The sequence below is a fragment of the Zosterops lateralis genome (assembly GCF_965231275.1).
Source record: "Zosterops lateralis genome assembly, chromosome: 3".
NCBI lineage: Eukaryota > Metazoa > Chordata > Aves > Passeriformes > Zosteropidae > Zosterops > Zosterops lateralis.
The window spans coordinates 101,066,483-101,079,896 of NC_139764.1; positions in this window are offsets into that span (position 1 = coordinate 101,066,483).

Consider the following 13,414-nt stretch of genomic DNA (forward strand, 5'->3'; position numbering starts at 1 on the left):
CTTACCTTTTGCTTATAGTGTTATTGTGAGGCTGGATGGCATGGTTTAGAATATGGCAGATACCAAAAGCAGTATTGCACATAAAAAGAACTGAGGCAGATAATCCCCAGAGATGCTGAGAAAATAGTAGGAAAATATTTCAGCAAAAAAATCCCTAGCAGCTGTCCTCCATGAGACAACCCCCAGGAAATTGCAAGGTTGTTTAACCTGTGTGATCTGCTGACATCATTGCTCAAAACACTGCAGCTGCAAGTCAAGGGTCAAAATACAGAGTTGTTTGTCACCCAAACAGATATAAAATTTATCAGCACTTGTTTGCAGCAGTGCTCAGTAATTTCTGATGCATCCATCAAGGACGTAGGACAGTACTGAAACACTTTCCTTATAATTGTGGTCTTCTCTGTAAACAAACTATCTTCAGATGCCTCGACAATTTCAACTGTCTATAGATTTTCCTGCACAAAGAAACAGAGAGGCCTACAGGGCTGTGTTGATGGCACTTGCTAAAAGTTGTATGTCAAATAAGAAACTTAATCTCACTTTAGCCATACAGCTAGAACATTGAGCATTTTAATAGAAAATCTGATTTCCGTAAATCCCAGAATTGGACCATGAGGTGGTTTAAAAGCAGCTGGGAATTAAACTCAAAAGAAGCTGCCCCCCTTCCCCGTGCACTCTGTCTGGTGAGAGAGGGACAAACGTGGAGAACATGGCTTAAGATGGTAAGTTACTGAAAACAAACAAGAAGGGAATAAGAAATGCCTTGGAGCAGCAATAGTATTAATAAGAAAAGAGAAGATGATTTACAGACAAAAAGGTGTTCATCACCTTGACTCAGTTCCACATGGCTGACAAGACAAAAACCAAGACAATAGTTACTCCTGCAGCTCTGCAGTGACATGGGGTTATTCCTGAGGCAAAGACAACTTGGTGGGTGCTCTCTGCAGTTGGCATTCCCCTTCCCTGAGCCCAAGACAACAAAAAGAATGAAGAACCCCCCTGAGACAAACAGATTATTTGCATTGAGACCACTCCTCTGCTCTGGGCTCAGCTCCTTTCAGCTCCACTCAGTCTCAGCTGTGTTCTCCTGAGAGCTGGGAAGGTATGGGCAGCAGTGGGAGAGGGACACAGATGCAGTGTTGGTCCTGGCTACTTTCCTGAGGAAGACAAGGAACAAAATTATACACTTCTGGTGCAGAGCCACATTTCCCCTGAGCTCACGCTCCCAGCAATTATGTGGGTGGTACAGAATAGCAATTAAGCCACACCCACACAGGTCTAGGCCACACCCCTTTCTGCAACCAGGAGAGACCATGTCCCTGTAAAGCATCTGTTAAGACAAACTGAGTTTGCTACCAACACCCAGCACATGTGTAGTTTATCATTTCACCCATATTACAATCCTTTTATTCAGTTTCTCGTTTTAGTCACCTGAGTTTCTTGAGTAGCATGAAAATATGACTACTTTATAGTAGGATTAAGGAATTTAACTTATTTACCTTAAAAATTAACTTTAAAGTTAATTAGTGTCATTCTTTATGATCCTATTTGTGTTTGATTGTTTGTGGGAAACTTCCAAAGAAACCTTTACAGATGCAACAAGACAGAAAACAACTAGTGAAATGAATGCTTTCTTTTGTACAAATAAGTTTCTACTATTCATGGTTGGTTCATAAACAGAAAACACTGTATGTTATTTTACTCCTAAAAGTCACTAAAAAGTGCTACTATTTTTAATGCACTATTCTTTTTACCATCTTACTTCTCACTTCAGAGTTTAATGTCAGTGGTTCAGAAGTAGTCTCCCCCTTGTATTGCTTGTTTTTAACACATTCATTTAACCATGTCTGTGGTTATTTCAGTCAGTCCTGACTGAAATATATTGTCAACTCCATTATTCACCATTTTATCAGCTTAATGTCGACAGTGCATTAAGTCAGTATGAAACTGTGGTTTTCCTAATGCTCTTGTATGCTTCCTGTGTTACCACATGCTTTGATTGATGCCCCAATGGTCTGTTGGATTCTCTCTTACTTTTTCCATGCTTTTCTGTACATACTGTATATGCTTCCCCATGATGTTTCAATTCTTTGATTAACTCTCTCTCTAGTTCTCCCACATTCATACTCTGTTGCTTATTCTCAGTGGATTGTTTACTTTTCTGTCTTTATCAGAGATGTTTATTGCTAAATGTCTCTGCTCATGGGATTTGGGCCGTTTTTAATGTCTAACATAATGAAGTGTATGCACAATTAAATGAAAGTATTGTAAAGATCACATCAACTCTAGTGACAGCCCAATATTTACCTCATAATGCTTTATAGATCTGGGCACACTGCCTCCCATCCTACACATTCCTACCAATAAAGAAGTTTTGCATTTCTAATTATTTATCTTTTAAAGGCTTTGACTAGAGAAGAATAATCAGATTAATCCTGTCCTTCTCCTATCCTCCCTTGTACAGGGGATGAGGACAGGTAATTTTCAAAAGGCAACAGCTCACTGCCTAAAACTTCTTCCTCCAACTAGGTTACAACCTTTGCTAGCTTAATTTACTGATCAAGAAAAAAAAAAATTGCAATTACACCAAGACACAGAAATTGCATAAACTGGAACCAGAGAGTGCATTTCTTCTGTGAGAATCAATTATTTTCAATGATCTTTAGTTTGAAAGCAATTTTCCATATAAGTTCCTAGAACCCTAGGTTTGATCAATAGGAAAATTGCATAAGGGAGATGTTCACCTCACACTCTACTCCAATTATGGAAACAGTTACAGTTCACTGGTATTTTATGGATTTCATTTCAGCATGTTTTTATCTCAGAAATGCCACTCTGTTCTACAGGTGAGCCTGCTTTGTGCCCATCATCAAAGACTTTTTATACGGAGATAATGGCTAAAACTAGACAAGTTAATATGCTGCAGTAATAAAGCTGACAACTCACTACAGCACATGAAGAACTAAATGTCCCTATCCTGTTGAATCTATTTTAAATTACAAAATCAAGGAAAACTTTGTCACACTTTGAAACTCCTGCCATTCTGTTTACACATGGCTGTACAGAATTCTCTTCTGTCATGACAATGTTTTCATTCAATTTTTCTTTGAAAAAAATCACTTCATGTCTATTTATTAATAGAACAAACATGCATTCTTTTATTTAAGGAATGCAATGGAAAAGGGAGAGTGTAAATCTGAATAGGAATAGATTTTCTAATCTTCATTAATTCTTAATTTTTAAATTTTTTTTTTATTTGTGAAAATAAAGCAGAACGATATTTTATGAAATCCTGTCCAAGCAGGTCTACTTTCAGTAGACTGCTGCTTCTGCTTAGGGCTAACATTCATTCTGCACAAAATCATTTTGAGCTAGGTTATTGTTATATCTCTAAAATAATTATTTTAAAAAATGGAGGGTTTACTAGGGAAAATGATAGGTCTTTAAGATTAACAGGGTTAAAAATTTAGCTTATGACTAAATCCTTTAACAACAGAGGAAACAGTCATAGTCAGCTAAGATTGTGAAGTCTATCTCGATTTAGATTTTTTTTCAAGTCAGAGCTTTTTTTTCATATAGCAGTGGGTCACATACAGTTTTTGTAGATCTGAAGTCTATTTATGTGTGAGTTTAAATTAGCTAACAAATGGATGGAGAGACATTTTAAATAAATGAATAAATATTTAGTCCAAATAATTGAAAATAAGTATTTAATTTCAAGTGTTCTAAAAACCTTTATTCCTCTTCTACAGAAATGGCCAAAGAGGGTCATTGCCACAAATTTTCTGGATATGAACATGAATATTTGAGGTATGGCGACATTATAATTCAACTTAATGAGAAGCCTGAGCGATAGGCTGTGGTCTGTCCAGCCAGGAGGAAGCATCTCCTCTCCCCAGGCTGGAAGATAAAACACGATATTTGTTCCATATTATTTACTTCAGACACATGCACAGCCAAAGTGGTAGCCAGTGTAGAAAGAATTGCACAGTGATGCTCTTCAAATACTTATTTTGTTCTTGGAAGGGCAGATGCCCAACTGAATTGAAGTCCTTCAAAGAAAACCTCTGAGATCACTTACTTCTCACATTGTCCTTTAGGATGGAGACCACGGAAACATTTCTTACTAGAGAAGGATGTTTTCCAAGGTATGATTTTAAAAAATGAAATGGTCAACATGGGAGGAGAAAAAATAGGTTTGTTTTTAATATTGTATTAAGGACTGTGATTGAGCAGGATCTATTTTAAGGTCCTATTGATCTTTGCAGGCTTGTGTTTATGTGGCAATACTTGCTGCTTCTTCCAGGCTGTGTAAGTAATTTCAGTTAATCCTAATTATCAGGTAAGCTTAGATCTCTAAAGGTTTGTACATTTGTTTTGGTTCTCAATAAGCTCAAAGTCAACACCATTTCTATGATGAGCTAAAATAGATAAGAGGGAACTTACTGAGACATTAAAAGTATTCCTGCTCAGATAACATCCAGATAGTTAATCCAGGACTCTAGATAAACTTTGAAAATTCTGATTGAGGTAAATAAGAGCCCTAAAAAAACACATTCTGATATGGGGCATGATCCAAAATTAATCCAGATTGCAGATCTTCAACATCTGCAAAAAAGACATAGCCCTGGGAGGATATCAAAAAGATACAGAAACAAAAATGAAAAACCTTGTCACATTCTTCAAATAAAAATTTTCAATTCTTAGGCACCAGAAAAGAAAATATAAGAAATGTCTTTCAGTGGCTTTCCTAACTATGTAATGTGGTATAGAAACTACTTTAAAAATATTTTTAATTAAGAAATCTGGCTTAAAGTAATATATTTTAACTTATTTCTCAGCAAAGACTAGCAAACAGCTGGAGAATCTACATATGTGTACTCTCCTGTCAGTTTTATAAATTGCTTTTGAAATAATTTATAGCTGGTACATATTGCTACAGAAGTTTTCACTTAATTGCCTTTGGGTCAAGCTGTTGCATTAACTTTTATCTTGTTTTTTTACTGAGAATTCCATACTTTTAAAGCTGAAATGTCATGAGGAGAAACATTCATCTGAGATTCAATGAGTAGAGCAATATTCTGACTTTTTCTTAGCATTTAGGAAAGAACTGGAAGAAACACCCAGATATATTTATTTCAATACTTTATAATTTACACATATACAAAAGGCATATGGAATTTGTACCTACAATGTTTAAGAATAATTTTATCCTTTTTTTTGTCTTATAGCTAAAATACAGGCTGAATAACATTTTTTGATCCAAAGCTTTTCACTCTAGAAAATCAAAACAGAATCATTGAATATGGTGTCAATAAACAATTTGAGATGCATAGCATATATCTTTATGACTCAATATTTTATAACTACTATAACTCATTTGATTATAAAAATTGATTGAAAATAGTGTTTTGTATATCAATCAACACTGGTATCAATATATATCCTTCACATTTATATGTATGTATATAAATATATATATATATATATAAAATTTACATTTATATAAAGTATTCAAACTCTTGAAGCATGTATCTCATTAGCTCTGTTATATTTAGAACAAAAATTGTATGTCTTGGAAAGAAATGTCATGCAGCATAGTACAGAAAACATATTTAAATGTGTTATTTTTTCTGATATGAACGTACATAAGGAGATAAGAACATAAATCCCTGATCAGACAAATTTATAGAGTCTGGACTATGTTTTTGACAGTGGCCTGTCAAATGGTAGAAGAATAGGGAAAGTATTGTGTTATACACCCAAAGTATCCAATTTCTGAAAAATTGCAGTTTAAGTACAGAATAAAATTTTTCCTTTTTTATATTTAATAACCTTTGAGAACTTTGGCAGTGTAAGTTGGTTTAATCACTTTTTAAAATTCAACTACACTTTTGGTATCTGTAGCATTTCAACAATGAATTTGACTATAAAAAGATTAATTGTGTAAAAAAATTTATTTTGTGTTTAGTTGTGGTTATTCCTACCTAAATAGCTAATTTTTATGTGAGTTACTGACTGTGGACACAATAAAGGAACTGGAGACTGATACTGGCACTTCAACATATTTTATTTGATAGTTAAGTGCAGGTACAATGTCATGGACTTAAAGTCAACTGGAGCTGTAAATCTCAATAAAGGAAGCCATTGATGTCATACTGCCTCTTCCTTGCATTCATAAAGTGAGATAATAATGATTGCTTACTACACCCCCTGGAAGCAAGGTTTGAAGCAGTCATTAACTTTATAGCAGGAAAATAATGAACAGCTTAATTATGAGGAAAACTTAATACCATATAAAGAGCTGCAGGAATTAGAAAAGAAAGATAAGAGGCCTTTTCTTGGCTCACCTATGCCAGAGCATGGAGATCACCAGTCACCCCATAGGGTTCCTTTCAATCCCATGGATTTGTTTCATAAGGCCTTTTAGTAAGCTCAAGTTGTTCTTTTTCGTGTTCTTTTAAAATCAGCAGTAAAGTTCTGATAGTGTTCTTTGATATTCCAGAAACCCACTGAGGTGCCTACAGAAAGGGAAAGTAATTTTCTATTAAATTAATAAGGATTATCTATAAAATTTTTCACAACAGTGTAATTAAAAACCTGATGTGTGTTCACTCAGCATGGAATAAAAAAACCTTGATCCTAAATACTTCAGAACAAGACCAACACTAGTATCTAGTACAAAACTAAATAGGGGCAAATATAAAATGTTGTTGTTACTTTACTACTATAAAATTGGACTGTTTTGGCCTGTTCCTGTGGAGTCATATCTTTGAAGGTGAAGATTAATCAGAAAAGTGTTGCTCAGTCAGATTGCAAGTGGTAAACATGATGTATGGGTATCAGGGAGATGCATAAAGGAAAAGTATTAGATTGAATGAAGGCAGAGATTAGGAAAATTTCATAAGTGCTTACCTTGTGCTGTTGTAAACAATGTTACTCTTATTTAAATAGAATAAGAAGTGATGTTCCGGCTTTATCCTTTGCCTTAAATTCACACCCAGACTCTGTTGTTTTACGCTCACTTTTTTGGCAGCATGATTATATAGTCCCTATGTGTTCATCTGCTTTGAGGCCTCAGGTTTAAAAAAATATGACTTGGCCTGTGGCAATTTCTTTACCAAGAAAATGAAAGCTTTGCTCCGTAGTCTCACAATTAGTATCATTAGTAATCATCGTAAAATATCAATATATAAAAAAGCAGCAGTCCACAATAAAACAGTTCTCATCATTGGTATTTCACAGTTCTGCATCTTCAATAAGAAATTTAAGACTAAACTAATGCTCAGTCTACACCTTTTATAATATGCTTTACCTTTTTTTAAAGATGCTTAAGTGATAAAAGCAATCAGTTAATATTGGAAAAGGAATTGTCTAATTTCCACCTTCATCCAGCTCAGCTAAAAGTGAGCAAGAGCCTTCTGAGCAAGTGTCATGGTTTGACGCTAGCAAAGCACCAGGTACCCAAAGATCCTTTGCTTATTCTCTTCTGCTGCAGATGGGCAGAGAGGAGAAGCAAAAAAAACTTGAGATAAGGCTCGAGAGAAAACACTCTATGGGCAAAACAGGCTCAAATTTAAAAGATATAAAGAAAAAAGAATCATTAACAGAATTAAAGGAGGATAATAAAAACTAAAATAAACTTTCAGCATGACCACCTTTTCCCACAGGCTGCGAGTGAATCTCTGCATCTCCCCATACACTTCATGAATTAGAGAGAGACAATTTGTTGCATTATAGTCTTTAGTACACCTTGCAGAAGAATCTCAGCTGTGATGTTTGGAACACCTCCTCCCCTTCCTTCCTTTCATTGACCCTTGTGTTGTCATGCTGCCTTTCTCCATATCCTCCCTTTCTCTTCTCTCTCCAACTACGAGATAAAACACTGCTGCTTGTAAATAGCATTGCCAACAAATTCCACCAGTTCAAAGATTTCTGCAGGACTTTGCAGCACTGAGAAGTTGATTTTGTCCATGACCCCTATTGGGGAATATCTCATCATACCCCTCGCAGCCATCGCACAGGGAGTGCCGGCCGCCGTGGCACTGGAAAGGAGAGACTGCTGCTGCTGTCCCTGCCCTTCTGCCCACAGCGCAGCTGGCTAAAGTGGCCAAGCAGGCACAGACCGTGCCGAGATGGCTGTGGCCACGGCCACATGGTCACACAACAGTGCTGGGAAGGAGAAGCCACCACCACTGCCCTGCCTTTCTGTCTGTGGCGTGGCGGGCTGGAAGCGGCCAGACAGACAAAGCCCATCCCTGGATGTGCCGAGATGGTGACGGCCACGTGGCTGCTCATGATGCCAGGATGGCTCTGCCCGTGGCACCTCCTCACCCCTCAGAAAAACTGCCTGCAGGTTTGATTTCTTTCTTAAATAGGTCATCACAGAGGAGTTACCAACTTCCCTAATTGGCTTAGCAGCATGTCTGTTCTCAGGGTTTGGTAAAGAGACAGTCAGGGTTTGGCTTTGCCAGGCACAGAGGAAGCTTCTAGCAGTTTCTCACAGAAAAGCACTTCTGTGGCTGGTTTCTTCCCTCCTCACCAGAAACTATGCCATGCAAAACCAACACAGCAAGTTAATTCCGCAGGCATCCAAAGGAGAGAAGGGTGGCAAAGATTATAAATCAGGCACACTTTATCACAAACTATATTGAGTAATTCAGATTTTTTAAACACTAAGGCTAACCAACCCATTATTTTGGCCCCTCAGATTGGCAGTTTTATACAATCACCTAAAAATGTTTTACAGATACATTCTTAATGTCTGTGATCAGAAACTTTCATTGTTATTGTTAAAGAAAAAAATTAACTGATGCTAATTTAGCTAAAATTATATGAAGCTTGCAAGCACAATATATGGTTCAGTTACAAATGAAAATGCTCAATTGCCTATGAGCTATGGTCATGCATGTCAAAAAAAAATATATTGAAAGTTGGATGGAAATTGTTAAATTAGCATAGTAGTAATGGAGTAATTTTTTTTTTTATTATTATTTTTTTTTTTTTTTTTTTTTTTTTTTTTTTTTTTTTTTTTTTTGTATGGAAATAGAATTTATGTATGGTAAAATCACATTACCTTTAGGCAATTTATTAAAAGTATATATTTTTGTTGCTTCGCGTATCTGTCTCTCAGGTCAGCTCAGCGTCAGCTGGGCCGCCCTGCTAGCTGTGATACACCCAACAGTACCTTCGCGTGGGTTTTTGGCTCCGCAGCCCTTTTGCCTTAACTGTCTCGGCCGTGGTTAGAAAGAGGGGACACTCCAGGCTCAGGGAGAAAAGGTTTTATTCGGGTAACTCAGGGGGCAGCCCCTGGTTCCAGGCCTGAGCCTCTGGGGAGTGACCCCGGGCCTCGGTTACAGGGGGTTTTTGTTCCCCCAAAATCTCAGGGGTGGATACAGGTTACAAGACCAATCACACAAAGCCAGGTGGGTAAGGTCAAAATGCAATACACAACATTAACAAATCAGGTGGATTTGGGATGTGGCCCTGTGAGACTCACCAATCCCTGTCAGACACCTCTCCTGAAGGTCTGGGGTCTGGGGGATGGTGGACATGTGGGGGAGAAGTACAATGGGATGGGGGAAAACACAATAGGACGATCGAAACCCAGGGCAGAGGATTAGAGTTGTCTTGGCAACTCTTATCAACCTCTGATAAGCACATTCCAAGACAGGAACTTTACCTGGCTAGGGTTAAAGTCCAAATCACATCAAACCTACAACTAAGAAACTTATGATACTATTCCAGCACCCCCACATATTTTAATATGTTGATTGCACAGCAGATAACTCACTATTTAAGAAGATATATGTTGTGGCAGACCAATAAATATAACAATACAAGTAAACTGGGGGTATGGTGAAACCAAATTTTCTATATGACAAGTAAGTTCAAAGTAAGTTTATTTACCTGTTTCTGGAATTGTAGATGCTAAGAACAGTTCACTGATGAGTCCTAAGTACTGCTGGTAGAAAGCCCACACAGCTTCCATCCTAACTCTGATATTAAACTGTTATTGACATCCCAAATGACACACAAGACAGGATGAAAACTGGCACTTTTTTCTCCTGCCCCCACACTTGTTTAGTCTTAAAATGGATTTCAGGTACAGAGTGGTTTTAAAATCCCTTGAGCCAGAAAGTTCAGAAAAGAAAAAATGAGTTTTATTTTAAGCTACAAGGAAAAGATTTAAAATTAAAAAAAAATAAGACAAGAAAATTCAGTATGAATTTTCAGCTTTTCTGAAGGTTTAAGTTTAAGCATATGCGCTTATGGTCCAGCCTTGTGAACTACAGCTGCACTCACAAATCCCCAATCAATACCAGCTCACATGTCTAATGGAATAATAAAATGACAATGTAGTGAATCTTTTTTTTTTTTAATGTACTGGAAAAATTTTTGCTTTCTAGCGTGAAGGACAGAACTTACTATCTTATATAAACTTATGTAAACTTATATTCCTAAAAACAAATCTCACCTCACATCAGATTTTTTAAGCTTCTCTCGTTCTCTACCAACTATAATCTCTTTGTGCCTCTGTTTTTGTGGGACACTGGGGATTGTTTTGGCCCCAATGCCTTAGTGTTTTAACTTGCATAGAGCTGATTTGGGATGAAACTGCAGTGAAAATGCCTGCTAAAGTAGAACATGCCTCTTTTCCCTTTTAAAAGTTTGCTAGTCAAAGCAATATCTGCTGTTAGAGTACTAGAAGGGCTAAAAAATTGAGAAAAAAAAACAGCATTATGGGACTGCAGATATCCAAATATCCCTGGGGAGGGTCAGTACAGTAAAATGGGTGCAGTAAAAGTGGCTTTGACTTCTTAATTATTCCTAGTGCAAAAACACCCATTTTTCTCTTTATTAGGCAAGAAAATTCATATAGTTTCCTCTTATTTATTCTCTTTTCTGCCATTATCAGCTTTGTGGAAATAATGATTACACTGACAATGCAAATGCAAAGACCATACATAAAAATAATCCAAATATCTTATAAACTAATGTAAGTACTGGTACTCCATTTATTTCAGAGGAATAAGGGGGGGGGGTATCTTACATAGAATTAGTTCAATCCCTCACTGCACTCATTGCGTAGAAACCAAAATCTCAGTGGGATCAGTGAAAGGACTCTCAGACTCTATCTATTGAATACATGATTTTGCTAAAAGCATGTACCAAATTTATGAAACACTACATCAGAGACAGCAGAGAAAAATTAGTTGTTAATGACCATTTTTCAGTCTTAAGGCATATGTTTTTCTCTGGTATCCCTTTCTCCAATCTGTCTGGTATCCTGATTTGCCTGGGCACAAAAGAAAATTTCTGTTTCTTTCTTTACTTTATGCAAATGTATTGCACATTCTTCTTAATGATAAATGCAGCTAGATTTTAACAGCATATGAATTGAAGAAGAAAAAGGCCAGACCATTAAGAGGATGCTAAATTCAGATACAGACTGATGATATAACTAAACCCTGTAACTAAGCACTGAATCTAAGGACAACAAGGAAACCAATTTCTTCTGTATTTACTTTGTGCAAGCTTTGCTCTTATCTGCTGTGAAGAAAATTATCCCATGTAAATACTATCATACAGGTATACTTGCAAGCAAAAGTTAAGGCTGAAAAGAAATTCTACCATAACATCAAAGTAGTGTGGTGTTACAGAAAAATTGTTTTAAGTCTTGAACATTAACCATAAAGGCTGTAGAATTCTTTTTAAACCATACATTTTAAATGTATAAAATACTTATTTTAACCTTCATAGTTTAATCACCGAACTGTGGGTTTAACTGCACTTGTACAGTTTAGCATATTAACAGATTAGCCATAAGATTTAAACTTGTAAAAGTAATTAAAATGCTGGAAGATACTCTTTTTATGTTCTGCCTACTTGATATTTCTTGGAATGCCATGAAAAGATAGAGCTTTTCAGCTAAACCAGATGTGTTCAAAATTTCTTTTTTCATTAGAGAGGAATATGTAAGAAGGTAAATATCTTGGGTTCGCCCTACCATTATCTTGACAGATTACATCTGTCACCAGCAGCCTTATTTCAATATGACCATAATAGTTACCTTTGTATACTTACTTGACTCTTCTGTCTAGATTCAGTTTGTTAGATTTCTTGTAAATGGAAAGGTTAGGAAGTAAATATTCAGCATTCTGCAAAATATTTTCCCCTGGTTTCACAGAAATTCAGAAACATTTCCTTATTTCAAATGTCTCTCATATCTCATTTACCAAAATTAGTTCACTTAAGCAGCCTTCAGGAAAGATAGTGACCATCAACATTGGGAAGAAATGGGGACTATTTAGTCCTGCTAAAATTGAGAGGATATTATCTTTCTCAAAAATGGTCACCAAAACAGCCACTTTGGGCTTTTCTTCCATAAAGGTTTAGAAAGTGGAACAGTTAATTTTTTTTTAATTCAATATCATATCATAATGTTGTTCTTTGCTATATACATATTAAAAAATCAAATTTGGCCCAGAACAATTTAACCAGTACTTAGCTCTACAGCTCTGTATCCTCTGTATTAATTAACATAATTTAAACTGTACAATTTTAACAAGTTTATTTTTGTTTTCAAATCAAAGAACCTAGCATATATTAGATATATACGACAGGTAGCACAGGTCCTGTGGTCTAGTTTTAGTGACTGCTACAATCTGAAGAAAGGGAGGGTCTCTCTCCCTACAATATCTGAAGTATAAATTTTATGCACAATTTTATGCACTGGACTTACCAATTATCAATATGCTCATCAGTGTCAGACTGGAAAAAGGTTAGTGGAATGAAACTTTAATCACTGTAATGATAAATTTTCAGAGAGTTCCTTAGTATAATTTTTGGCCTGGGCCAGTTACTTCCTAAAAAAAGATTCTAGGCATGGTTCAGAGGTTAGCAGAAATACGCTGGTTATAGACGAAGATAATTTCATAGTGTTGATGTAGTCAAATTCTGCCAGCTGGACTCAGAACTGGAGAAAAACTCTGGCACTGCTCTGATTCATATAAATATATCTATGAATAAATATTAATAATCCCTTTTTCCTGCACTTTTCAAAACTGAAAAAGGAGAGAACATAGTTAAAATGTATTCTTGTTAGAGTGGCACCTTGATTCTAAGGCCAAGTCTTAGCAATGTCTGAAAATGCTGAGAACTGCATTGGTATGAATGTAGGCAATCAGAAATGACCTTCTTCCTAAATATACCTTGCACGATATGAGATGATGTAAAGGCCTTGTCCTTGCTTGATGAGTTTATTTAAAAGGGGCTTAAGGTGCTACTTTTCCTTGAGGCAGTGCCAAGGAAAACTCAACAAAAGTTCTCATGAGATTGAAAGAGCCCAGATTTTACTGACAAGCTTTAGAACATAAGCAATTTGGCAAAAGCAAGCATTCAATTGAGATAA